General features: G+C 39.7%; 1 protein-coding gene and 1 long non-coding RNA gene across 3 annotated transcripts in view; one reads left to right on the plus strand and one right to left on the minus strand.

Annotated features, from left to right (window-relative positions):
- Nucleotides 1-27,853, minus strand: part of ABCB7 (ATP binding cassette subfamily B member 7) — a 161,533-nt gene that overhangs the window by 126,654 nt on the left and 7,026 nt on the right. The gene's annotated exons all lie outside the window — the stretch shown is intronic.
- LOC113886795 lies at nt 1,913-19,120 on the plus strand. The gene is made up of 3 exons (XR_003509562.1): nt 1,913-1,954; nt 11,386-11,517; nt 18,986-19,120. It is a non-coding gene; the product is annotated as an uncharacterized LOC113886795 (long non-coding RNA).

The following is a 27,853-nucleotide window of genomic DNA, read 5'->3' on the forward strand; positions in this document are numbered from 1 at the left end:
CAACTTCTCTTTTCTAGTATGCTTTTAAAGGCATGAAAAAAAATTAAAAGCATGATAAGTTAATTTAAAAAAGCCTACACTCTTAGGATATAGTTTCTCTACTCTAACATCTCTCACCCCTGGATGTGGTAAAGAAAACTTAAAGAACCAATAAACTAATAAATAGCCTGCAGTTAAAATTGCTACAAGCAGTAAAATTTTATATATCTTATCCCTCAAAGAACTCCATCTTGTAAGTCATTTTTTAAGCAAAAGATGCCTACTAATAAAGTAACTCAAAAATTTTGAAAGCATATAAGCTTTGGTTATCAAGCAAACACTAACATTCAGTGATGCTACCGTACCACAGTACCACCTAGTGACAGAAATGCAATGGACAAACTTAATAGGTTGCCCTAAAGTTTAATAATTCCACAATTTGATTATGATTTTGCTGAAATATACACTTTATGTAGAAATGAGCCTTCTATTCTGATGCATGGTGCTGAAATACACCCTTTACATAGAAATGAGCCTTCTGTTCCAATGTATGGTACTAAAGCAAACATTATTTATTCCATGTTAGACTTTGTTTTGATTTGGTTATAGGGTTTAATCACTCATTTCATTAGTATTCTCTGAGTGCTTGCTACATGTGAGACACTATGCCCTGTTGTGAGGAAGATAAAACAAGGTGATTGGAGTGTACCTGTCTTTTAGGTTCATAAAATCTTATCTTCTCCACAAGACACACATGATAACTGTATTAGTAGAAAAAGGTGTTATAGGAATTCAGAGAAGGAAAAAATCAATGTCTTACAAGCTTATAAGGAATGGTTCTATTGGCATAAATTGGTCCTTGAGCTAAGATTTGAACAAAAGAAAGGAGTTAGAGAGAGGACATTTCAGACAGAGGGTATGATATAAATGAAGGAACAAAAACAAAAAAGCACAAGGTTCAAAGAACAGTGAACAATCCAGGATGGTTGGAGGGGCAGGGTATTTATAGGGAAATAGTTAATAATATGGCCAGCAAGATAGGTGAAAATTCTTTAGGGCCTTGAAGAGCAGGCTAAGGTGTAGAGTCCACTGAAGTCCACAAGCAGGGACGTGATACTTAACAGAGTCATGTTTCAGAAAGAATAATCTGGATGTTTTTTGTGTGGGATGGGATGAAAGGATGAATGCCTAAAGGTAGTGAGGAAAGCTGTGCATAAACTTACATAGACCTAAAACTAGGGCAGAAGTTGAGAGACTGAAAAGGAGAATAGGCCATTGCTACTACAATGAGGTATTCACCTACCTCACAGGGCTACTGTGAAGATCAAAGGATATAATAAAATATTTGAAAAGTTTATTTGCTCACTAGTGACAAACTTACAATGGTGTGGAGAGAAGAAAAGAAGAATTTAGGGAGATTTTAGAAAAAGAAGGAGGAAAAAAAATGATTAAAAGACCTAATTTTGGTAAAGACTGAGTACTAAGGAAAATAATGCCTATAAGTAAACAGAAACAGGATCTAAAATTTGTTGTCTCAGCAATATATAAATTATATACATGTAAGAACTGGAATTCAAGGGGAAAATGGAAGATAAGTGAGATTGTGGGTATTTTTCTCATGTTTCTATTAGATGTGATTTTATACAGTTAAAAAGAGAAATGTATAAATAAAATAAAAAAGGAAAATTATAAGAATCACATACAGAACAGGCAACTTTGCCTCTATTATATAGTCTATTTCATAACACGGCAAGAACACACTCCACACTCCTCTGAAAAACCAACAACTTTAAGGTCACAACACTGCAGGGGGAGGAGCTAAGATGGCGGAGGAGTAGGACGGGGAGAATACTTTCTCCCCCACAAATTCATCAAAAGAACATTTAAACGCCGAGTAAATTCCACAAAACAACTTCTGAATGCTGGCAGAGGACATCAGGCACCCAGAAAAGCAACCCATTGTCTTCAAAAGGAGGTAGGAAAAAATATAAAAGACAAAAAAAGAGACAAAAGAGGGAGGGACGGAGCTCCATCCCGGGAAGGGAGTCTTAAAAAGAGAGAAGTTTCCAAACACCAGGAAACCTTCTCAGTGCCGAATCTGTGCTGAGCCTTGGAAGCACAGAGGGCAACATAACAGGGAGGAAAAATAAACAAACAATTAAAACCCGCAGATTACGAGCCCTATGGTAACTCCCCCAGTGGAGAAGCAGCGCAGACGCCTGCACACGCCACTAGCAAGGGGGGGCTGGGCAGGGAGGCACGACATGGGCTGCATCGCTTAGAGTAAGGATCTGACCTGAATACCCTGAGCGCTATCTGAGCAAAATAATTTGGGCTAGCAAACCAGACTGTGGGATATCTACCACGCGAAAAGCCAGCCCTAACCTAAGATACTGCCAGGCCTGCGCACGGAACAAAGGACTGTACAGAGATAGCCGGCTGCAGACCGTCCCCCTCTGGTGACAGGCAGCCAGAGCCGGAAGAGGGCAATCGCAGCCCCAGAGACGTTATCTACAAAACTGAAAGCAGGCTTCTTTGCTAACTAAAACTTCTTGGGGGTCTGGAAGGTCAACATCTGCCTGAGAAGGTGCGCTGGTTGTACACCTAGTTAACCAAGCGGCAGGCAGGAGATAAGTCGCAGCAGTTGTGCTCGCCAAACACCTCATCACCTGAGCTGCTCGGACCAGGGAAGGGCACAAAACGCAGGCCCAACCGAGTCTGAACCTCTGAGGACTACCCGAGTGCCTGAACCTGAGCAGCTTAGACCTGGGAGGTGCAAGCAGCCTTGGGCCGGCTGCAGATGGTTCCCGGTGGAACAACCTAGAACCTAAGCAGTGTGGGCAGGGAGGCTACACGGGCCATGAGCAGGGGCAGGCCCAGTGTGGCTGAGGTACTGCGAGCACACGCCAGTGTTATTTGTTTGCAGCGTCCCTCCCTCCCCACAGCGCGACTGAACAAGTGAGCCTAAAAAAAAAAAAAAAAAAAAAGTGTCCACCACTGTCCCCTTTGTGTCAGGGCGAAAACCAGACACTGAAGAGACCAGCAAACAGAAGAAGCTGTAACAGAGGGAACCACCTTGGAAGCTACAGGCAATAGATTAAAACCCTGTGGTTAGTACTGAATACATAGGAAGGGGGCCTATAGATCTTGAGAAATATAAGTTGGACAAAGGAACTAGCCGAAAATGAACTGACCCCACAATGCCCACAACAAAATCAGACAAATTCCTAGATATATTTTTACTATTTTACGATCTGTCTTTTTTTTTAATTTTTAAAAAAATTTTAAGTCCTCTATTATTCCTTTGTCACTTTTATAACCTATTACTTTGCAAAAAAAAAAAGACCCTATTTTTTTTTAAAAAGCAAACTTCATATGTATATTTTTTATAATTTTTGTGACCTTGTTTTTATTTTCTTTTTTTATTTAACACTGTATTTTTGAAATTCCAAACTCTACTCTAGATTTTTAATTTTACCTTTTTGGTGTTGATTATCAGTTTTGTACCTATTTTTTTTTTAATAATTTTTGTGACTTTTTTCTCTCTCTATTTCTCTTCTTCTTTTATATAACATTGTATATCTGAAATTCCAAACACTACTCTAGATTTTTAATTTATGCTTTTTAGTATTTGTTATCAATTTTGTACCTATATTTTCTTTATAATTTTTGTGACTTGGTTGGTTTCTGTTTGTTTGTTTTTTTCTCTCTTTCTTTTTCTTCTATTTTTTAACATTGTATTTTTGACATTCCAGACTCTATATTTTTAACTTTTGCTTTTTGGTATTTGTTATCAATTTTGTACCTATATTTTCTTTACAATTTTTGCGACTTTGTTTTTTTTCTCTCTTTTCCTTATTCTTTTCTTTAACATTGTATTTTTGAAATTCCAAAATCTACTCTAGATTTTTAATTTTTGCTTTTAAGTATTTGTTACCAATTTTGTACCTTTAATAACCCAATCTTCAGTGCCCATTTTTCACTAGGGAGCGAGATTACTGGCTTGACTGCTCTCTCCCACTCTGGACTCTCTTTTTTCTCCACCAGGTCACCTGTGTCTCCTCCCATAACCCCTCTCTACTCTACCCAACTCTGTGAATTTCTGTGTGTTCCAGACGGTGGAGAACACTTAAGGAATTGATTACTGGCTGGATCTGTCTCCCTCCTTTTCATTCCCCCTTTTATCCTCCTGGCCACCTCTGTCTCCTTCCTCCTTCTTTTCTCTGTATAACTCCGTGAACATCTCTGAGCAGTCCAACTGTGGAGTGCACATAAGGAAGTGATTACTGGCTAGCCCACTCTCTCCTCTATTGATTCCACCTCATCTCATTCGGGTCACCTCTAACTCCCTCCTCCCTCTTCTCTTCTCCATGTAATGCTGTGAACCTCTCTGGGTGACCCTCACGGTGGAGAAACTTTTCATCTTTAATGTAGATGTTTTATCAACGGTGCTGTATAGGAGAAGTTTTGAAACTACTGTAAAAATAAGACCGATAACTGGAAGCAGGAGGCTTAAGTCCAAACCCTAACTCCAGGGAACTTCTGACTCCAGAGGAACATTAATTGACAGAAGCTCATCAAACACCTCCATACCTACACTGAAACCAAGCACCACACAAGGGCCAACAAGTTCCAGGGCAAGACATACCAAGCAAATTCTCCAGCAACACAGGAACACAGCCCTGAGCTCCAAGATACAGGCTACCTAAAGTTACCCCAAAACTATAGACATCACATAACTCATTACTGGACACTTCACTGCACTCCAGAGAGAAGAAATACAGCTCCACCCACCAGAACACCGACACAGGCTTCCCTAACCAAGAAACGTTGACAAGCCACCTGTACAAACCCACACACAGCGAGGAAATGCCACAATAAAGAGAACTCCACAAACTGCCAGAATACAGAAAGGACACCCCAAACTCAGCAGTTTAAACAAGATGAAGAGACAGAGGAATACCCAGCAGATAAAGGAACAGGATAAATGTCCACCAAACCAAACAAAAGAGGAAGAGATAGGGAATCTACCTGATAAAGAATTCCGAATAATGATGGTGAAATTGATCCAAAATCTTGAAATCAAAATGGAATCACAGATAAATAGCCTGGAGACAAGGATTGAGAAGATGCAAGAAAGGTTTAACAAGGACCTAGAAGAAATAAAAAAGAGTCAATATACAATGAATAATGCAATAAATGAAATCAAAAACAATCTGGAGGCAACAAATAGTAGAATAACAGAGGCAGAAGATAGGATTAGTGAATTAGAAGATAGAATGGTAGAAATAAGTGAATCAGAGAGGAAAAAAGAAAAACGAATTAAAAGAAATGAGGACAATCTCAGAGACCTCCAGGACAATATTAAATGCTACAACATTCGAATCATAGGGGTCCCAGAAGAAGAAGACAAAAAGAAAGACCATGAGAAAATACTTGAGGAGATAATAGTTGAAAACTTCTCTAAAATGGGGAAGGAAATAATCACTCAAGTCCAAGAAACCCAGAGAGTCCCAAACAGGATAAACCCAAGGCGAAACACCCCAAGACACATATTAATCAAATTAACAAAGATCAAACACAAAGAACAAATATTAAAAGCAGCAAGGGAAAAACAACGAATAACACACAAGGGAATTCCCAAAAGGATAACAGCTGATCTTTCAATAGAAACTCTTGAAGCCAGGAGGGAATGGCAAGACATACTTAAAGTGATGAAAGAAAATAACCTACAGCCCATATTATTGTACCCAGCAAGGATCTCATTCAAATATGAAGGAGAAATCAAAAGCTTTACAGACAAGGAAAAGTTGAGAGAATTCAGCAGCACCAAACCAGCTCTCCAACAAATACTAAAGGATATTCTCTAGACAGGAAACACAAAAACGGTGTATAAATTCAAACCCAAAACAATAAATAGCAACGGGATCATACTTAACAATAATTACCTTAAACGTATATGGGTTGAATGCTCCAACCAAAAGACAAAGACTGGCTGAATGGATACAAAAACAAGACCCCTACATATGCTGTCTACAAGAGACCCACCTCAAAACAGGGGACACATACAGACTGAAAGTGAAGGGCTGGAAAAAGATATTCCATTCAAATAGAGATCAAAAGAAAGCAGGAGCAGCAATACTCATATCAGATAAAATAGACTTTAAAACAAAGGCTGTGAAAAGAGACAAAGAAGGTCACTACATAATGATCAAAGGATCAATCCAAGAAGAAGATATAACAATTATAAATATATATGCACCCAACACGGGAGCACCACAGTACATAAGACAAATGCTAACAAGTATGAAAGGAGAAATTAACAATAACACAATAATAGTGGGAGACTTTAATACCCCACTCACAACTATGGATAGATCAACTAAACAGAAAATTAACAAGGAAACACAAACTTTAAACGATACAATAGACCAGTTAGACCTAATTGATATCTATAGGACATTTTATCCCAAAACAATGACTTTCACCTTTTTCTCAAGCGCACATGGAACCTTCTCCAGGATAGATACATCCTGGGCCATAAAGCTAGCCTTGGTAAATTCAAAAAAATTGAAATCATTCTAAGCATCTTTTCTGACCACAATGCAGTAAGATTAGATCTCAATTACAGGAGAAAAACTATTAAAAATTCCAACATATGGAGGCTGAACAACACGCTGCTGAATAACCAACAAATCACAGAAGATATCAAAAAAGAAATCAAAATTTGCATAGAAACGATTGAAAATGAAAACACAACAACCCAAAACCTGTGGGCTACTGTAAAAGCAGTCCTCAGGAGAAAGTTCATAGCAATACAGGCATACCTCAAGAAACAAGAAAAAAGTCAAATAAATAACCTAAGTCTACACCTAAAGCAACTAGAAAAGGAAGAAATGAAGAACCCCAGGGTTAGTAGAAGGAAAGAAATCTTAAAACTTAGGGCAGAAATAAAAGCAAAAGAAACAAAAGAGACCATAGCAAAAATCAACAAAGCCAAAAGCTGGTTCTTTGAAAGGATAAATAAAATTGACAAACCATTAGCCAGACTCATCAAGAAACAAAGGGAGAAAAATCAAATCAATGAAATTAGAAATGAAACTGGAGAGATCACAACAGACAACACAGAAATACAAAGGATCATGAAAGACTACTAACAGCAATTATATGCCAATAAAATGGACAATGTGGAAGAAATGGACAAATTTTTACAAAGGTACAACTTTCCAAAACTGGACCAGGAAGAAATAGAAAATCTTAACAGACCTATCACAAGCATGGAAATTGAAACTGTAATCAAAAATCTTCCAGCAAACAAAAGCCCAGGTCCAGACGGCTTCACAGCTGAATTCTACCAAAAATTTAGAGAAGAGCTAACACCTGTCCTGCTCAAACTCTTCCAGAAATTTGCAGAGGAAGGTAAACTTCCAAACTCATTTTATGAGGCCACCATCACCCTAACACCAAAACCAGACAAAGATGCCACAAAAAAAGGAAACTACAGGCCAATATCACTGATGGACATAGATGCAAAAATCCTTAACAAAATTCTAGCAATCAGAATCCAACAACACATTAAAAAGATCATACACCATGACCAAGTGGGCTTTATCCCAGGGATGCAAGGATTCTTCAATATCCACAAATCAATCAATGTAATACACCACATTAACAAATTGAAAAATAAAAACCATATGATTATCTCAATAGATGCAGAGAAAGCCTTTGACAAAATTCAACACCCATTTATGATAAAAACTCTCCAGAAAGCAGGAATAGAAGGAACATACCTCAACATAATAAAAGCTATATATGACAAACCCACAGCAAACATTATCCTCAATGGTGAAAAATTGAAAGCATTTCCTCTAAAGTCAGGAACAAGACAAGGGTGCCCACTTTCACCATTATTATTCAACATAGTTTTGGAAGTTTTGGCCACAGCAATCAGAGCAGAGAAAGAAATAAAAGAAATCCAAATTGGAAAAGAAGAAGTAAAACTCTCACTGTTTGCAGATGACATGATCCTCTACATAGAAAACCCTAAAGACTCCACCAGAAAATTACTAGAACTAATCAATGATTATAGTAAAGTTCCAGGATATAAAATAAACACACAGAAATCCCTTGCATTCCTATACACTAATAATGAGAAAACAGAAAGAGAAATTAAGGAAACAATTCCATTCACTGTTGCAACGAAAAGAATAAAATACTTAGGAATATATCTACCTAAAGAAACTAAAGACCTATATATAGAAAACTATAAAACACTGGTGAAAGAAATCAAAGAGGACACTAATAGATGGAGAAATATACCATGTTCATGGATTGGAAGAATCAATATAGTGAAAATGAGAATACTACCCAAAGCAATTTATAGATTCAATGCAATCCCTATCAAGCTACCAACGGCATTCTTCACAGAGCTAGAACAAATAATTTCACAATTTGTATGGAAATACAAAAATCCTCGAATAGCCAAAGCTATCTTGAGAAAGAAGACTGAAACTGGAGGAATCAACCTGCCTGACTTCAGGCTCTACTACAAAGCCACAGTCATCAAGACAGTATGGTACTGGCACAAAGACAGAAATATAGATCAATGGAATAAAATAGAAAGCTCAGAGATAAATCCATGCACATATGGACACCTTATCTTTGACAAAGGAGGCAAGAATATACAATGGTCTTTGACAAAGGAGGCAAGAATATACAATGGATTAAAGACAATCTCTTTAACAAGTGGTGCTGGGAAAACTGATCAACCACTTGTAAAAGAATGAAACTAGAACACTTTCTAATACCATACACCAAAATAAACTCAAAATGGATTAAAGATCTAAACGTAAGACCAGAAACTATAAAACTCCTAGAGGAGAACATAGGCAAAACACTCTGAGACATACATCACAGGAGGATCCTCTATGATCCACCTCCCAGAATATTGGAAATAAAAGCAAAAATAAACAAATGGGACCTAATTAAAGTTAAAAGCTTCTGCACAACAAAGGAAACTAAAAGCAAGGTGAAAAGACAGCCTTCAGAATGGGAGAAAATAATAGCAAATGAAACAACTGACAAACACCTAATCTCAAAAATATACAAGCAACTCCTACAGCTCAATTCCAGAAAAATAAATCACCCAATCAAAAAATGGGCCAAAGAACTAAATAGACATTTCTCCAAAGAAGACATACAGATGGCTAACAAACACATGAAAAGATGCTCAACATCACTCATTATCAGAGAAATGCAAATCAAAACCACTATGAGGTACCATTTCACGCCAGTCAGAATGGCTGTGATCCAAAAGTCTACAAGTAATAAATGCTGGAGAGGATGTGGAGAAAAGGGAACCCTCTTACATTGTTGGTGGGAATGCAAACTAGTACAGCCACTATGGAGAACAGTGTGGAGATTCCTTAAAAAACTGGAAATAGAACTGCCTTATGATCCAGCAATCCCACTGCTGGGCATACACACTGAGGAAACCAGAATTGAAAGAGACACGTGTACCCTAGTGTTCATCGCAGCACTGTTTATAATAGCCAGGACATCGAAGCAACCTAGATGTCCATCAGCAGATGAATGGATAAGAAAGCTGTGGTACATATACACAATGGAGTATTACTCACCCATTAAAAAGAATACATTTGAATCAGTTCTAATGAGGTGGATGAAACTGGAGCCTATTATACAGAGTGAAGTATGCCAGAAAGAAAAACACCAATGTAGTATACTAACGCATATATATGGAATTCAGAAAGATGGTAACAATAACCCTGTATATGAGACAGCAAAAGAGACACTTTTGGACTCTGTGGGAGAGGGAGAGGGTGGGATGATTTGGGAGAAAGGCATTGAAATATGTATAATATCATGTATGAAATGAGTCGCCAGTCCAGGTTCAATGCACAATACTGGATGCTTGGGGCTGGTGCACTGGGAAGACCCAGAGGGATGGTATGAGGAGGGAGGAGGGAGGAGGATTCAGGATGGGGAACACATGTATGCCTGTGGTGGATTCATTTCGATATATGGCAGAACCAATACAATATTGTAAAGTTTAAAAAAAAAAAAAGATCACAACACTGAATATCAATGTATTACTGTATCTTCAATTTAATAAAAACAGGTTTTTATGCATCTGCATTTTCCTAGAGGGGAAGTTCATAGCCTTTATTAGATTCTCAAAGGACCTATTGCTCTAAATAAAAGTTTAGAACCACTATTATGAACTTTTATCCCCCCTACTATTAATTACCAATTCAAATCAGTATGTCAATGGTTTAGAGAATGTTATTTATTCAACTATTTCAGAATGAGGGGTCCTCTGAATTCCTCTTCTCAATCCCCAGTGCCACTTCTGCAAGTGGCAGAAGACCTTTGGACCTAGAAAGGTTTTAAGATGTTTTTATTTCCACTCCTATCATTCACAGCCCATGTTTAAGCTTCATCTTTTGTGTGTGTGTGTAGTTCAAAAAAAAGTATTTTTATTTTTTTAAATTTTTTTATTATTATTTTTTTTTACTTTACAATATTGTATTGGTTTTGCCATACATCAACATGCATCCACCACGGGTGTACACGTGTTCCCCATCCTGAACCCCCCTCCCACCTCCCTCCCCATACCATCCCTCTGGGTCATCCCAGTGCACCAGCCCCAAGCATCCTCTATCCTGCATCGAACCTGGACTGGCGATTCGCTTCTTATATGATATTATACATGTTTTAATGCCATTCTCCCAAATCATCCCCCCCTCCCTCTCCCACAGAGCCCAAAAGACTGTTCTATACATCTGTGTCTCTTTTGCTGTCTCGCATACAGGGTTGTCATTACCATCTTTCTAGATTCCATATATATGTGTTATTTTATAAAAATTTTTATAGAAATGCTGCTATTCTCCACCACTTCCTTAGAACCTTTTCTACTTTCCCAGATGATTTTAGAACCTAGCTTACTTTTCCTCCACTCTAATTCCACCTCCCCAACACTGGAAAATACTACACTCAGCATCAATCTCAGTTCTCCTACTCCTATACTTAGATCAATAAGTAGTATCAGAAAAGATAGAATACAGTTTTACCCCATCAAAAATTCATGTGAACTTCAATGTAGCCTATGTTGTTCCTAGAAAACTACTACCAGTAATAAACTGGGCTCACAAAGTAGAGGTAGTATATATTCAAAGGGATCAGTCAGTCAGTTCAGTCACTCATCAGCTCCTTGTCACCAGCAGAAAACCTTTTGTAAAATGAGTGTTTGATTGCATTAAACTCCCTCTTCACCAGTCTTACATATTGACCTTCCTCCATTGCCTCTTTGGAGCAGTTTCTCAGAGCTATCTGAGGTGCTGTCTCCCAAGCTCTTGTCCTCATTTGTGCATCTTTTTTTGTCGACAGTTATGGCGACTGATGAAGGGACCCACAGTGGACTTTCCTCTTTCACCTGAACTCCATGAGGAATCAGAGCTTTGGTACCAGCAGCAGCCTCTTGCACCCATCTGATGCCCCAGGGAGTGCAGACGAATTTGGGTAAGACTCACCTGGTTCTCAGATCTCCCATATTAGTTGAAAACCTTAATTTTACTTGGTGGTGGAGCAGGTTACCTATCCCCTCCCAGGCAAAAGATACTTGCAGGGGAAGGGCAGTTGAAATATACCAGGGCATACCTACTCAAGGTCCACATGCAAAGTGGGGCTTGGAGTGGGGATCAGTTGAAATATACTGAGAAATACCTGTGTAACTGAAAGATACTTGGTGGGAAGGGTCTGGATGAAAGAACACGGGGGTGGGGGAGTGCTGGTTCAAAGATACCAGGGAATACCCACCCAGTGGAAAGGTACTGAGGGGGAGGCGCTAGTTGAAAGATACCAAGGTTGCTCAGTTGGAGGAGACTGAATGGTCTGTGCTGAGTAGTTTGCATGCCAGGTAAGAGACTGATGTAATGCTTTTCCTCAGTTTGGCTGCATTAATAGAATTTGTCAGGATAAAAGTGAAAGGTGAATTTTATCCATGACAAATTCAATTTAAAATGCGAAATAGATCCTCTCAAATACAGAAACAAGGGGCATCAGAAAGCAGCTTCTAACACTCCAGCCAGGGTTAATGAAGTGAAAGTTGCTCAGTCGTGTCCGACTCTTTGTGACCCCACGGACTTAGAACTTGGTTCTACGTTCATGGAATTCTCCAGGCCAGAATACTGGAATGGGTAGCCTTTCCCTTCTTCAGGGGATCTTCCTGACCCAGGAATAAAACTGGGGTGTCCTGCATTGAAGGCAGATTCTTTACCAACTGAGCTATCATGGAATCCCAGCATTATGTGCATACAAAACTTATACTTGCAAGTACCTAGTTAATTGGGGAAATTATACTAAAGGAAATCTCAACCTAAAATGTCCAAATTGGGATTCTTATGATATTCCAAGGAGAAGGAAACGGCAACCCACTCCAGTGTTCTTGCCTGGAGAATCCCAGGGACAGAGGAGCCTGGTGGGCTGCCATCTATGGGGTCGCATGGAGTTGGACACAACTGAAGCGACTTAGCAGCAGCAGCATGATATTCCAAAATTGCTATTTTTACAGGCACCATTAGAAAAAGCCAGCTGTAAGATCAAACAGACTGAATGGATTGCTTACTTTGCTATCTAGAAGGTTCTGAAAGAGGAAACAACACAGTAACTTCTTTTCAGGAAACCAAGAAGAAATTGCTTGAAACTACACTGGAGCTAAAAAAGGCCACTAACTCTGCCAGGTCACAGGTGTAGTGGGACTGGGAACTCACATTTGGGGAATTTATGCCATTTGGTTTTTGGCTTCTGGGCATCTCTTTGCCATCCTCTTGGGGAACTGTCATTTGGCTTTTGGTTTCTGGGCATCACTTTGCTGTTTCTTCTGTTAGGCTTTTGACTTTGGGGCATCTCTTTGTCTTTTGTTTTATTTGGAGTGATGTAGGAGACAGGACGGAGAAGGCAATGGCACCCCACTCCAGTACTCTTGCCTGGAAAATCCCATGGACAGAGGAGCCTGGTAGGCTGCAGTCCATGAGGTCACGAATAGTCGGACACAACTGAGCAACTTCACTTTCACTTTTCACTTTCATGCATTGGAGAAGGAAATGGCAACCCACTCCAGTGTTCTTGCCTGGAGAATCCTAGGGACGGGGGAGCCTGGTGGGCTTCCATCTATGGGGTCGCACAGAGTCGGACATGACTGCAGTGACTTAGCAGCAGCAGCAGCAGCAGACAGGAAGAATAAAAGAAAAGCAGGCCATGGGAAGGGCCACAAAAGAAATTTATAATTATTGATAAACTGGATGTTATATGGCATGAGACTCTTGGAACAAGTCCAGAGGAAACAGTTCATTATCTTGAAAACAAGATATGATTCTGGAGTCGGTAAACCTACCCCAGACTATTTCTCAACTGGCGTCTCAGAGTCACATGTTTTACGTATCTGGTGGAAAATCTATAGATAAGAATATCAGTCTTAGTTACTGATTTGTTACTGTTTCCTAATTGCTCAATGGTTAATGATCATTTTGTTCTTTGGCCCTGAAAGCCACATGAGTTATAGTTTAACTCCCCATATATTCTTTCATTCATGGCTGAAAGTATAATAAAGCTGGCTTGGATTCAGTTTCAGCACCTTCACCTTGGAGCATTGTTGGTCCCCTGATCCTCGCTTTTCTCTGAATTCTTGTGTCTCGTTTCTCATTCTCTCACCATACTGCACTTTCGCCTGTTTGTTGAGCTTGTCTCGACAGAGTGTGACTTCTGGTGGTAAGGTACTGGTTTGGTTTGGTTACTTTCGTTTGAGTGTACAGATATCAGGTACAAATTGCTCGAGATAAAATGGAAGCACTTCCTGTAAGGTTCCACACCACACCCGGGACCTCTTTGGGAAAAATTTTAAATGACTGGTCAACCTATAGCTATGATCGCATGACAAAGAAAAATCGCCTAAAATTATCAGACCTTTATTGCCACAGGATGGGAAAATGGACTAAAGTTCCCTTATGTCCAGGTTCTCCTATAATCAACAGTCTAGGGCTGCTCAAACTAAGACTTCCACTTGCCCATAGGGGCAATCCCTGCTGGGACCAGGGTAGACCCTTACTCTCAAGGACAATTTGAGCACTATCTGGCCTAAATTTTGGTTATGAAACTATGACTACAGAAAAATAAAGATGATTTTTGACAGTGTGGTCACAATATTCTTTAGACTCCAGAGAAAGCTTGAAAGAAAAATTATCTCTTTAAAACTTCTGCCCTAAGAGAATAACTCCTATTATACCTTGAGGACCAGAGCTCTCTGAATCACTTAACTTATTTAGACCATCTCTGAATTCCTTAGACTGAAGGAAAAAAAGGGAACAAAGCCTTTTTAAAATTTTCCTATTCCAGCTGTTATTTACAATTCAGTTCAGTTGCTCAGTCATGCCCAACTCGTTGCGACCCCATGGACTACAGTATGCCAGGCTTCCCCGTCCATCACCAACTCCCAGAGCTTGCTCAAATGCATGTCCGTCAAGTCAGTGATGCCATCCAACTGTCTCATTATTTACAATTAGTGGGTTTTATATTGTGATACGTGATTTATGACTAAGTTTACAAGATGAAGCTCGATCTTGCAGTGTGCCTGCCAGGATATGTGTATGTCTCAGTATGTGTTTTTGTCTTTGGATAATATTGCTGAGGTTAATTTGTAAATGAGTTCTAATAATCTTATTGGCCTAAAGAAAAGTAAGCAGTTACAAACCAAACAATTCTAAATACAAGAGAAAACAACGTAAATGAGTTTTAGATTCACGTGAACTGGGAAATATTCAGTATTAAATGAATAACTTATTAATGTTTATTTGCTGATCTAACTAATATAGACAGGTCTAAGAATTATTAACATTTTTAAGCACAGTATTTTCATTGTGCCTAGGTTTAATATACAAATATATCAGCAAGGAAAGTAACTCAAGTGAAGAAACTTTTAAGGAAAGAAAATGTAAATGATATAAGAGCTTTGAGATAAACTCTATTAAGAATAATTACACTTTAGGAATGTTTGTCTAAAATACTCTGTCCAGATTTTGGTAGCCTCAATTTCTAGTGGTGTGCTAAACTAAGTGATGAAAGTTTATTGAATAGCTAGGTTATTTCCAAACAAAATAAGATTCTGAAACAGTGACTACTGAAAACGAATTTCCTCTTACAGAGAAACTAAAGAGATTTTGGACTATTAATGAATAATGTTTGGTGCCATCCTGAGACGTTTCCTATAAGAAAGCAAATGAGTTTTTTGTTGTTGTTGTTGTTGTTGTTTTTAGAAATTATCACTGGCAGGGCAGTCCCAAGATGGCAGAGGAATAGGTCAGGGAGAACACTTTTTCCCCCACAAACACATCAAAAGATCATTGCAAGTGCAGCAACTCCCACAGGACAACTTCTAAATGCTGGCAGAGGATCCCAGAAAGGCAAACCAATCTCCTCAGAATGAGGTAGGGCAAAGGATGAAGACAGAAAGGGAGACAAAGGATTTCAGGACAGAGGTCCATCCTGGGGAGGGAGTCATGAAGGAGAAGTTTCCAAACAATAGGAAACCCTTTCACAGGCAGGGTCAGTGGGGAACTTAGGAACCACAGAGAGAAGCATAACTGAGAAACTTCACCACAGAAATTGTGCCAAATGGCAATTAACAGTTGAGAAGTGACTCACACACTCATGTCCACCCATATCAAGTGGGGTCTGCGTATGGAGGCGTGGGCTGCATTGTCGGTCCTCAGGGAAAGGACCAGGGTTGAATGCCATGAGAACAGTCAGAGGGGGCTAATGTGACATACCACAGACAGAAAGGGGAAAACCGTGGGATCACCAGAGAAACAAAGGACCATTACCAAAGGAAGGCTCTAACACCACACTCTGACTCCTGGCACGCTCACAGAACAAAGGATCGCACCCTAGTGAATACTGAAGTGGGGAAAGCTGGCTGCCATTTACGGCCTCAGAGGCAGAGAGGCAGGCGCACAACAGCCAGAGGCAGAAGGCAAGGGGTGGCTGCAATCTCAGCCCCAGAGATGGCATCTGCCACCAAGCTGTAAGCAGATCGCTAGTTGCTACCCATGTCTTCCCGGGATCTTGGACAGCTCAGATCTACCAGGAGTCAGGAGTGTCACAACCTAAGATCAGCTCCTCTGAGGAGACACATGGTCCACCTGGGACTATGCCCTTGCAGCTCACCCGGGAGCCCAAGTGGCTTTTCACTGGGAGGTGCATGCTCACCTTGGGCTGTGGCAACGCCCATGTGCTTCAGTCACTGCGAGTGCTCCACACATACGCCAGTGGTGTCTGCAGTGTCCCTCCCTCTCCAGAGCACAACTGAGAATTAATCTCCAAAATATTCAAGCAGCTCATGCAGCTCAATACCAGTAAAGTAAAGAACCCAATCCGGAGAAGGCGATGGCACCCCACTCCAGTACTCTTGCCTGGAAAATCCCATGGACAGAGGAACCTGGTGGGCTGCAGTCCATGGGGTCGCTAAGAGTCGGACACGACTGAGCGACTTCACTTTCACTTTTCACTTTCATGCACTGGAGAAGGAAATGGCAACCCACTCCAGTGTTCTTGCCTGGAGAATCCCAAGGACGGCGGAGCCTGGTGGGCTGCCGTCTACGGGGTCGCAGAGTTGGACATGACTGAAGCAACTTAGCAGCAGCAGCAGCAAAGAACCCAATCAAAAAGGGGCCAGAAGACCTAAACAGACATTTCACTAAAGACGACATCCAGATGGCTAATAATCACATGAAAAGATGCTCAAAATTACTTATTAGAGAAATGGAAATCAAAACCACAATGAGGTATCATCTCACACTGGTAAGAATGGTCATCATCAAAAAGTCTACAAACAATAAATTCTGGAGAGGGTGTGGAGAAAAGGGAACCCTTTAGCACTGTTGGTGAGAATGCAAATTGATATAGCCACTATGGAGAACAGTATGGAGATTCCTTAAAACACTAGGAAGAAAAAAAATCTTATGACCCAGAAATCCCACTACTGGGCATATAACCTGAGGAAACCACAACTGAAAAAGACACATGCACCCCAAAGTTTATTGCAGCTCTATCAATAGCTAGGACATGGAAGCAACCTAGATGTCCATCAGGCAATGAATAGATAAGAAAGTTTTTATACCTATACACAATGGAATATTACTCAGCTATAAAAGGGAATGCATTTGAGTCAGCTCTAATGAGGTGGATGAACCTAGAGCCTGTTATAGAGTGAAGTAAGAGAAAGACAGATACCATATGTTAATGCATATATACAGAATCTAGAAAGTTGGTACCAACATCAACCATATTGATGTATGACAAAAACCTATGCTTTACAATATTGTAAAGCAATTATCCTCCAATTAAATAAATGTTTTAAAAAAGAAATTATCACTGGTATTTATGTTCACCAATCTACAGAATGCTAATATAAATGACAATTCATGGTTGCTTAAGGAAAGTAGGATGTGTCTTTTCAGTATGGCATGAGGAATGGAATTGCATTTATGAAGGGAAAAGGAAGTAGGTGTGACTTACACTTGGCTGTTTCAGGAGGGGAAAGCAAACTAATGGAGTAATGGGTACAGAAAGTAATAATTTTTGTGGAAAGTGGACCCTGAGAAAAGAGTTCCGTGCATGGTCAGTATTAAGTTTAATAGCATTTGCTACTGATCAAGAGAATAAATACACCTAATTTCACAAGACACGGTAATATATACCCCAGTTGTTGTTAGTTGGGGCTATGATACTGTAATAATATTTTTTAAAATTTATATCCAGAGAGGAAGTTATTCATAATGGTTTTGTGCCAGCTGTTTTTAGGGTTTTGGATCACATTATAGATATTTAGAACTATTATCCTGTGACTTATGTAGGACACCTAATATGCTGAGTACCTGGCACTTGAAATCCTGTTTTTATTGCTGGAGGTCCACATCTGTGGTTGACCTCTGTTGTTTTAAAAAATAAACGAAAATTTAAAACTCTGAAAAAATAAATGTAATTAAGTTTGCTTTTAAATGAATTTAAAAGTAAGCTGGTATAAAAACTTGAATTTGGGTTTTCTACCTGTTAATAAGAGTACACACTTTCTTCAGATGGTGAACTGCCTTTGATAATAGATTTACATTTCTTTTCCTCTTAAATGATCTGTTCTGTATTTACTTTTGCAATCCTTTATTGTTACGTTGGCTAAGTGAATAGCTATTGTTTCAGAATGACCTATGATCCTATCTGACTGAGTGTTCTAAACGCTTTGGATATTTATTGACAAAACTTCCTAAATCAAATTCTAATGAAGCACTTTTGAATTCTAGCTAACTTTGGGATGTTTCAGAGGGCCCCTGAAACATCCCAGAGAGATTAAACCAATTAGGTTCATTTGGTATGTTGAATTACATGGGAAGTATTGTCAAATGAGTAGTAAATCTCAGGTTATATTAGACAGTAAATGTTACTGATATCCTAGAAATTATATGGAGTTCCTAAAATTCTGATATGTCCTGGTAAAATATTATCAGTCATAATTCTAGTTATATCTTAAAGTTTTGTCACAGCACTAACCAACTTTCAAAATACTGCTTCCTTTTCAAGAAGATTTACAGAAAGGACTTTTGGATAAATTCAAGTTTCTGAACTGGGTAAGGCATTAAAGGATTCTCAAGGGAAACCTGATGGCTTCACAAAGATTAACAAAAGGACTGAATGAACTGGTGAATATGCTTATAACTTTTATGGCTTCTACCTGAAAAGTTACTGATTTGAATCTGTGTTTTCCAGGTATAAGGAAACCTTCCCCTCAAACTGATTATGACTTACAGCAATTTGGTAAAATGATATTTTTGTAAGCAAAATTGAAACACTATATTTTCTCTCTATCTGATCCCTCCAGAGATTGGAAACTCTTAGGTTTCCTGTACCTTTATCAGATAACTTAGGAAGGCTATCTCACTAACAGGTACAGAAAGCTCAAGAAACTTTGGAGACCTTGAGAAGGGAGGAATTCACCTAGATCTGTCAAGCAAAATCTGTGATAAGCCTTTGGTGTGACTTTCCTAGCCCTGAGAGGATTTAAAAAAAAAAAAAAAAAAAAACAAGTTCAGTCTGAGATTCTTTTTCTTAATTAATTTATTTTAATTGGAGGATAATTACTTTACAATATTGTGATGGTTTTTACCATCATCGACCAACATGAATCAACCATGGGTGCATATGTGTCCCCCCATCCTGAACGCCCCTCCCATCTCCCTCCCCACCCCATCCCTCTGGGTTGTCCCAGAGCACCAGCTTTGAGTGCCCTGCTTCATGCTTGCACTGGTCATCTATTTTACATATGGTAATACATGTTTCAAGCTACTCTCTAGAATCATCCCACCCTCGCCTTCTCCCACAGAGTCCAAAAGTCTGTTCTTTACATCTGTCTCTTTTGCTGCCTTGCATATAGGATCATCATTACCATTTTTCTAATTCCATATATATGCATTAATATACTATATTGGTGTTTCTCTTTCTGACTGTATAATAGGCTCGTTTCATCCACCTCATTAGAACAGACTCAAATGCGTTTCTTTTTATAGCTGAGTAATATTCCATTGTGTATATGTACCACAACGTCTTTATCCATTTGTTGGCCAGTGGACATCTAGGTTGCTTCCACGTCCTAGCTATTGTAAACAGTACTGCAATGAACATTGGAGTACGTGTGTCTCTTTCAATTCTGGTTTTCTCGGCATGTATGCTCAGCAGTGGGATTGCTATGTTGTATGGCAGTTCTATTTCCAGTTTTTTAAAGAATCTCCACACTGTACTCCCTTGTGGCAGTACCAGTTTGCATTCCCACCAGCAGTGTAGAGAGTTTCCTTTCCTCCACACCCTCTCCAGCATTTATTGTTTGTAGACTTTTTGATGGCAGCCATTCTGATCAGCATGAGATGATACTTCATTGTGGTTTGATTTGCATTTCTCTAACAATGAGTGTTGTTGAGCATCTTCTCATGTGTTTATTAGCCATCTGTATGTCTTTTTTGGAGGAACGTTTGTTTCCTTCTTTGGCACACTTTTTGATTGGGCTGTTCTTTTTTCTGGTATTGAGCTGCATGAGCTGCCTGAATATTTTGGATACTAAGTCTTTGTCAGTTGCTTCATTTGCTATTATCTTGTCCCATCCTATAAGGCTACCTTTTCATCTTGCTTATAGTTTCCTTTGTTGTGTAAAAGCTTTTAAGTTTAATTAGGTCCCATTTGTTTATTTTTGCTTTTACTTCCATTACTCATGGAGGAGAGTTATAGAGGATCTTGCTGTGATTTATGTCAGGGAGTGTTCTGCCTATGTTTCCCTCTAAGAGTTTTATAGTTTCTGTTCCTACATTTAGATCTTTAATCCATTTTGAGTTTGTTTTTGTGTATGGCGTTAGAAAGTGTTCTAGTTTCATTCTTTTACACATGGTTGACCAGTTTTCCCAGCACCACTTGTTAAAGAGACTGTCTTTTCTTCATTGTATATTTTTGCCTCCTTTGTCAAAGATAAGGTATCCACAGACTATAAAAGTTTTAGCAAAGCAAAAAAAGGAAGTCTGTGATCAATTATGGTTATAAAATCATTAGGCAAAGTTTACTGAACCCAGATTTATTTCACAAACAAACTAGTTTTAATTTGGTTATATCTGGTAAAAACAATGATAATTTTAGGTAGAAAAAGCTGTTTCAATTAACATTAAATTCCAATTAATGGAGGTCTGTATCTGCTAAGACTCATTTCCTGGATAGTTCTTTGCTGTTATGGTATATTAACATAAAACTTAATTGACTTATTAAAGGACATCCTAAGTTTGTTTTTGAAGTTTATCTCAGCAATCTATCTTTGGATGAAGACCAAATGCCTCACAACCTGCAACTAGGACTAGAAAATGACATAATTTAAGGGACTGTCTCCAACCCGGATGGAAAGATTTTTTATCAAGTATTCTTAACTACCTCATGCACAGTGAAACTGAAGGGAAACGGATTCTTGGGTTCATATTTCACACTTAAAAAGGGCCCAGACACAAAACTGGACTGTAGAAGAGGACTGCTGATCTCAAACTCACTTTAAAATCACACTTGAATAGAGGAGGAGCTACACTCACACCAGGACGAGAAGACAACAACATCAGAAGTAGAGAGCTTGCCCAAAATGCTGGCCTTGATTCATATGATCATTTATAATGTTTTCTTGACTTCTTGGACCTTTGCTTATAAATCAAATATTTTCTATCATGGACATGAGACTGCTGCTGCTGCTGCTAAGTCGCTTCAGTCGTGTCTGACTCTGTGTGACCCCATAGACGGCAGCCCACCAGGCTCCCCCATCCCTGGGATTCTCCAGGCAAAAACACTGGAGTGGGTTGCCATTTCCTTCCTCAATGCAGGAAAGTGAAAAGTGAAAGTGAAGTCGCTCAGTCGTGTCCGACTCTTAGCGACCCCATGGGCTGCAGCCTACCAGGCTCCTCCATTCATGGGATTTTCCAGGCAAGAGTACTGGAGTGGGATGCCATTACCTTCTCTTGGACATAAGACTATGCTAGTTTTAAAACTCAATCCAATTACTGGGTTTATGGCCAATTACATATGTCTAGTACTTCTGGGTTACCTTGGTGGATTTCCCCCCTTCAAAGCTCTGACTGGACTGCCCCTAGGAAATTTATTTTAGAAGACAGTTCAACCCTGTTCTGTCTACTTATGATATTACTAGACAGCATCCTGTCACCTGGCCAATTAATAATATCTGCTCTGACCCTGGCCATAGATTTAAGTTTTCTCTTAGGGTCAGTCAAAGTCAATCAGAGCAACAAGCTAAGTCTCAATCAAAAACTGTAACTTCTCACCTACTAAAAGGAAAACACTCACAATTATAGGATAAATCCACATAGTTAACACCAGGCAATGGTCATTTAAGTTTAAAAGCTCTCCTATGTTGGAAACAATGAAATCATACTAAGATTGATCAAGTTAGTAACATTATGAAACTAGGCTGGTGCCTTATTACCTTAGAGACAGTGATGGGTATGGAACTGACAAGGTCAGGCGATCAGGGATTCACTGGATTGCATCTAATGGAACTTGGTGGATTGTGGTACTAATTTATGGCCTTGGCTTCTACTGGGATAGATAGGAAGGTGTAGTTTGGGATTTCCCTGAACTCAAGGTTATATACAAAACAAATTAGAGGTAACCCCAGATAATCTACCACTGATACGAGTCTGATGAGTCAAGAGATCTGTATTCTATCGGTATGACCATTTAGCAGCTATTTTTTGTGCCTTCAATAGGACTGGAAAATGTAATTGACCACACTGAAGCCTTAACAACTTTCACTCAACAAGCTTTAAACAATAGTAACCAGGCTATTAGCCTACTGAACTCTGAGGTCTCTATGATAAGGAAGGCAATGCTACAAAACTGCATGGCCCTTGACATCCTTACAGCATCTTAGGGAGGCACCTGTGCCATAATTCAAACTGAATGCTGTGTTTTCATACCTGATGAATCCTCTAGGATTCAAATGTAACACATTTGATGAACCACATGAAAAACCAGATCTCTGCCTTGAGTGACCCTTTCCCTAGTCTTGATCATCTTTTAAAAAAAACTTGTTTGGTGTGGGAGGCTCATGACTGAAACATTTCCTTATAATTCCATTAATGTTATTAATTATATTATTTGTATCTTGCCTGTTTTACAAGATAATATATATACTGACTCTTGTATTACCAAGTGTATAATTGAGCCTCTAACAAAAATGATGATGACTAGACTTGAGGCAGTCGATCAAATGTTTAGCCCAATATGTGATCAATGACTGTAACAGTGTAGCTTTAGATATGGGAGGATGTAATGAGAGGGAATATTTTCCTGAATCATAACTAGAAGACAGGTGTCCAGAGATCTTTGACTATTAAAACCTGGTCCAGTAATATCACATTGAGTATCTTCTCAAGAACTAGGAATGAGCCTTGCTAGCAATGTGGGACAAAATGGCCATGAAATGCCTCCCAAAGTATGGTCAAATTTATTACCATCAGGAGGCCTTGTCAACCACAAATTAGCATTTGCCTGTCAACTACAAATTGGCACTTGCCAAGTGCATTCACCATCAACTGAACAACAAGAAGGACATTTGCCATCCACCTGTGCTGCTGCAGCTTCTGACCTCTGACACTCCCTGAAGAGAATTCAGGGTGGAGAGTGAGGCACGCTGTCCTCCAGGAAAATTGGTGGAACAAGTTTCTATAGACAGATATTTTCAGGAACTGGTTTCAAGACCCCAATCTTTGCATCTCCTCATATCTAGAAAAGCTCTAAATCCCTTCATGATGACATCAGCTCCTCGTGACTAGCAGAAAACCTTTTGCAAAATGAGTGCATGATTGCACTGAATTCCCTCTTCAGAAAAATCTTATATATTTACCTTCCCTCTCTGCCTCACTCAAGAAGTCTCTCAGAGCTATCTGAGGTGCTGACTCGCCATCTGCAGTCCTCATTTTGCCCCAAATAAAACTTAACTGGCAATTCCCATGACTGCATCTTTTTTAGTCAACAGAAACCTGCAAAGAGATCCATAGACACATTACAGTAAAAATAATGAAAGTCAAAAAAAGGGGGAAAATCCTGAAAGTTCAGTTCAATACAGTTGCTCAGTTGAGTCCAACTCTTTGTGACCCCATGAACTGCAGCATACCAGGAGTCCCTGTCCATCAGCAATTCCCAGAGTTTACTCAAACTCATGTCCATTGAGTCAGTGATGCCATCCAACCATCTTATCCTCTGTTGTCCCCTTCTCCTCCTGCCCTCAATCTTTCGCAGCATCAGGGTCTTTTCAAATGAGCCAGTTCTTTACATCAGGTGGCCAAAGTATTGGAGTTTCAGCCTCAATATCAGTCCTTCCAATGAATACCCAGGACTGATCTCCTTTAGGATGGAATGGTTGGATCTCCTTTCAGTCCAAGGGACTCTTAAGAGTCTTCTCCAACACCACAGTTCAAAAGCATCAATTCTTCTGTGCTCAGCTTTCTTTATAGTCCAATTCTCACATCCATACATGACCACTGGAAAAACCATAGCCTTGACTAGACGGACCTTTGTTGGCAAAGTAATGTCTCCGCTGTTTAATATGCTGTATAGGTTGGTCATAACTTTCCTTCCAAGGAGTAAGCATCTTTTAATTTCATGGCTGTAGTCAACATTTGCAGTGATTTTGGAGCCTCGAAAAATAAAGTCAGCCAGTGTTTCCCCATCTATTTCCCAAGAAGTGATGGGACTGGATGCCATGATCTTAGTTTTCTGAGTGTTGAGCTTTAAGACAACTTTTTCACTCTCCTCTTTCACTTTCATCAAGAGGCTCTTTAGTTCTTCACTTTCTGCCATAAGAGTGGTATCATCTGCATATCTGAGGTTACTGATATTTCTCCTGGCAATCCTGTTTCCAGCTTGTGCTTCCTCCAACCAAGCGTTTTGCATGATGTATTCTGCATATAAGTTAAATAAACAGGGTGTGACAATATACAGCCTTGCTGCTGCTAAGTCACTTCAGTTGTGTCTGACTCTGTGTGACCTCATAGATGGCAGCCCACCAGGCTCCCCCTTCCCTGGGACTCTCCAGGCAAGAACACTGGAGTGGGTTGCCATTGTCTTCTCCAATGCATGAAAGTGAAAAGTGAAATTGCTCAGTCGTGTCCAACTCTTTGCAACCCCATGGACTGCAGCCTACCAGGCTCCTCCGCCCATGGGATTTTCCAGGCAAGAGTACTGGAGTGGGTGCCATTGCCTTCTCTGATACAGCCTTGACGTACTCCTTTTCCTATTTGGAACCAGTCTGTTGTTCCATGTCCAGTTCTAACTGTTGCTTCCTGACCTGCATATAGGTTTCTCAAGAGGCAGGTCAGGTGGTCTGGTATGCCCATCTCTTTCAGAATTTTCCACAGTTTCTTGTGATTCACACAGTCAAAGGCTTTGGCATAGTCAATAAAGCAGAAATAGATGTTTTTCTGGGACTTTCTTGCTTTTTCAATGATCCAGTGGATGTTGGCAATTTGATCTCTGGTTCCTCTGCCTTTTCTAAAACCAGCTTGAACATCTGGAAGTTCACGGTTCACATATTGTTGAAGCCTGGCTTGGAGAATTTTGAGCATTATTTTACTAGTGTGTGAGATGAGTGCAATTGTTCAGTAGTTTGAGCATTCTTTTGCATTGCTTTTCTTTGGGATTGGAATGAAAACTGACTTTTTCCAGTCCTGTGGGCACTGCTGAGTTTTCCAAATTTGCTGGCATATTGAGTGCAGCACTTTCACAGCATCATCTTTCAGGATTTGAAATAGATCAACTGGAATTCCATCACCTCCACTAGCTTTGTTTGTAGTGATGCTTCCTAAGGCCCACCTGACTTCACATTCCAGGATGTCTGGCTCTAGGTGAGTGATCACACCATCATGATTATCTTGGTCATGAAGACCTTTTTTGTACAGTTCTTCTGTTTTCTTGCCACCTCTTCTTAATATCTTCTACTTCTGTTAGGTCCATACCATTTCTGTCCTTTATTGAGCCCAACTCTGCATGAAATGTTCTCTTGGTATCTCTAATTTTCTTGAAGAGATCTCCAGTCTTTCCCATTCTATTGTTTTCCTCTATTTCTTTGCATTGATCACTGAGGAAGGCTTTTTTGTCTTTCCTTGCTATTCTTTGGAACTCTGCATTGAAATGGGTATATCTTTCCTTTTCTCCTTTGCTTTTCGCTTCTCTTCTTTTCACAGCTATTTGTAAGGCCTCCTCAGACAGCCATTTTGCTTTTAGCATTTCTTTTTCTTGGGGATGGTCTTGATCCCTGTGTCCTGTACAGTGTCACAAACCTCCGTTCATAGTTCATCAGGCAGTCTATCTATCAGATCTAGTCCCTTAAATCTATTTCTCACTTCCACTGTATAATCATAAGGGATTTGATTTAGGTCATACCTGAATGGTCTAGTGGTTTTCCCCACTTTCTTCAGTCTGAATTTGGCAATAAGCAGTTCATGATCTGAGTCACAGTTAGCTCCCGTTCTTGTTTTTGCTGACTGTATAGAGCTTCTCCATCTTTGGCTGCAAAGAATATAATCAGTGTGATTTAGGTGTTGAACATCTGGTGATGTCCGTATGTAGTCTTCTCTTGTGTTGTTGGAAGAGGGTGTTTGCTATGCACTGTATTGGCAAAACTCTATTAGCCTTTGCTCTGCTTCATTCTGTATTCCAAGGCCAAATTTGCCTGTTACTCCAGGTGTTTCTTGACTTCCTACTTTTGCATTCCAGTCCACTATAATGAAAAGGACATCTTTTGGGGGGTGTTAGTTCTAGAAGGTCTTGTAGGTCTTCACAGAACCATTCAACTTCAGCTTCTTCAGCATTACTGGTAGGGGCACAGACTTGGATAACCATGTTATTGAATGGTTTGCCTTGGAAACAAACAGAGATCATTCTGTCATTTTTGAGATTGCAGCCAAGTACTGCATTTTGGACTCTTTGTTGACTATGATGGCTACTCCATTTCTTCTAAGGGATTCTTGCCCACTGTAGTAGATATAATGGTTATCTGAGTTAAATCCACCCATTCCAGTCCATCTTAGTTCACTGATTCCTAGAATGTGGATGTTCACTCTTGCCATCTGTTTGATCACTTCCAATTTGCCTTGATTCATGGACCTAACATTCCAGGTTCCTATACAATACTGCTCTTTGCAGCATCGGACCCTGCTTCCATCACCAGTCACATCCACAACTGGGTGTTGTTTTTGCTTTGGCTCTGTCTCTTCATTCTTTCTGTAGTTAGTTCTCCACTGATCTCCAGTAGCATATTCGGCACTTACTGACCTGGGGAGTTCATCTTTCAGTGTCCTATCTTTTTGCCTTTTCATACCGTTCGTGAGTTCTCAAATACTGAAATGGTTTGCCATTCCCTTATCCAGTGGACCACATTTTGTCAGCACTCTCCACCATGCCCCGTCCATCTTGGCTGGCCTTACATGGCATGGCTCATTGTATCATTACACTATATAAATGTACATTTTTTCTATTTTCTTCTTTGTACTGATTTAAAAATCAATCATATAAAAATATTTATATAATGTACGTTATGCTATGCTAAGTCACTTCAGTCGCGTCCGACTCTGTGCGACCCCATAGACGGCAGCCCACCAGGCTCTGCCGTCCCTGGGATTCTCCAGGCAACAATACTGGAGTGGGTTGCCATTTCCTTCTCCAATGCATGAAAGAGAAAAGTGAAAGTGAAGTCACTCAGTCGTGTCAGACTCTTAGCGACCCCATGGACTGCAGCCTACCAGGCTCCCCTGTCCATGGATTTTCCAGGCAAGAGTACTGGAGTGGGGTGCCATTGCCTTTGAGATTATAACATAGAGACATGCAATACGCTTGCCAATAACAGCACAAAGGAAATGGGTGGCAGCATAGCTGTATTGGGCTAAGGAATGAATCCAGATAACTCAAACACAAGAGAACAAATGAAAGGAACCAGAAATGATAAATATGAAGGTTAAAATAACAAACGCCATAAATATTTATTTACCCTCCTTTCTTATCTCAACTTCTTTAAAAGTCATAAAATTATATAAAGTCATAATTCTCACAATATATTGTTAGGACTGTAACATTTATAGATGTAATATATAGAGAAGTAAAGCAACAAAGTGGGGGAAGGAACCAGAACTATGCAAAAGTAATGTTTCTATAAGTCACTGCTGCTGCTGCTGCTGCTAAGTCACTTCAGTCGTGTCCGACTCTGTGCGACCCCATAGACGGAAGCCCA

Source organism: Bos indicus x Bos taurus, chromosome X (assembly GCF_003369695.1).
Source record: "Bos indicus x Bos taurus breed Angus x Brahman F1 hybrid chromosome X, Bos_hybrid_MaternalHap_v2.0, whole genome shotgun sequence".
Classification (NCBI taxonomy): Eukaryota; Metazoa; Chordata; class Mammalia; order Artiodactyla; family Bovidae; genus Bos; species Bos indicus x Bos taurus.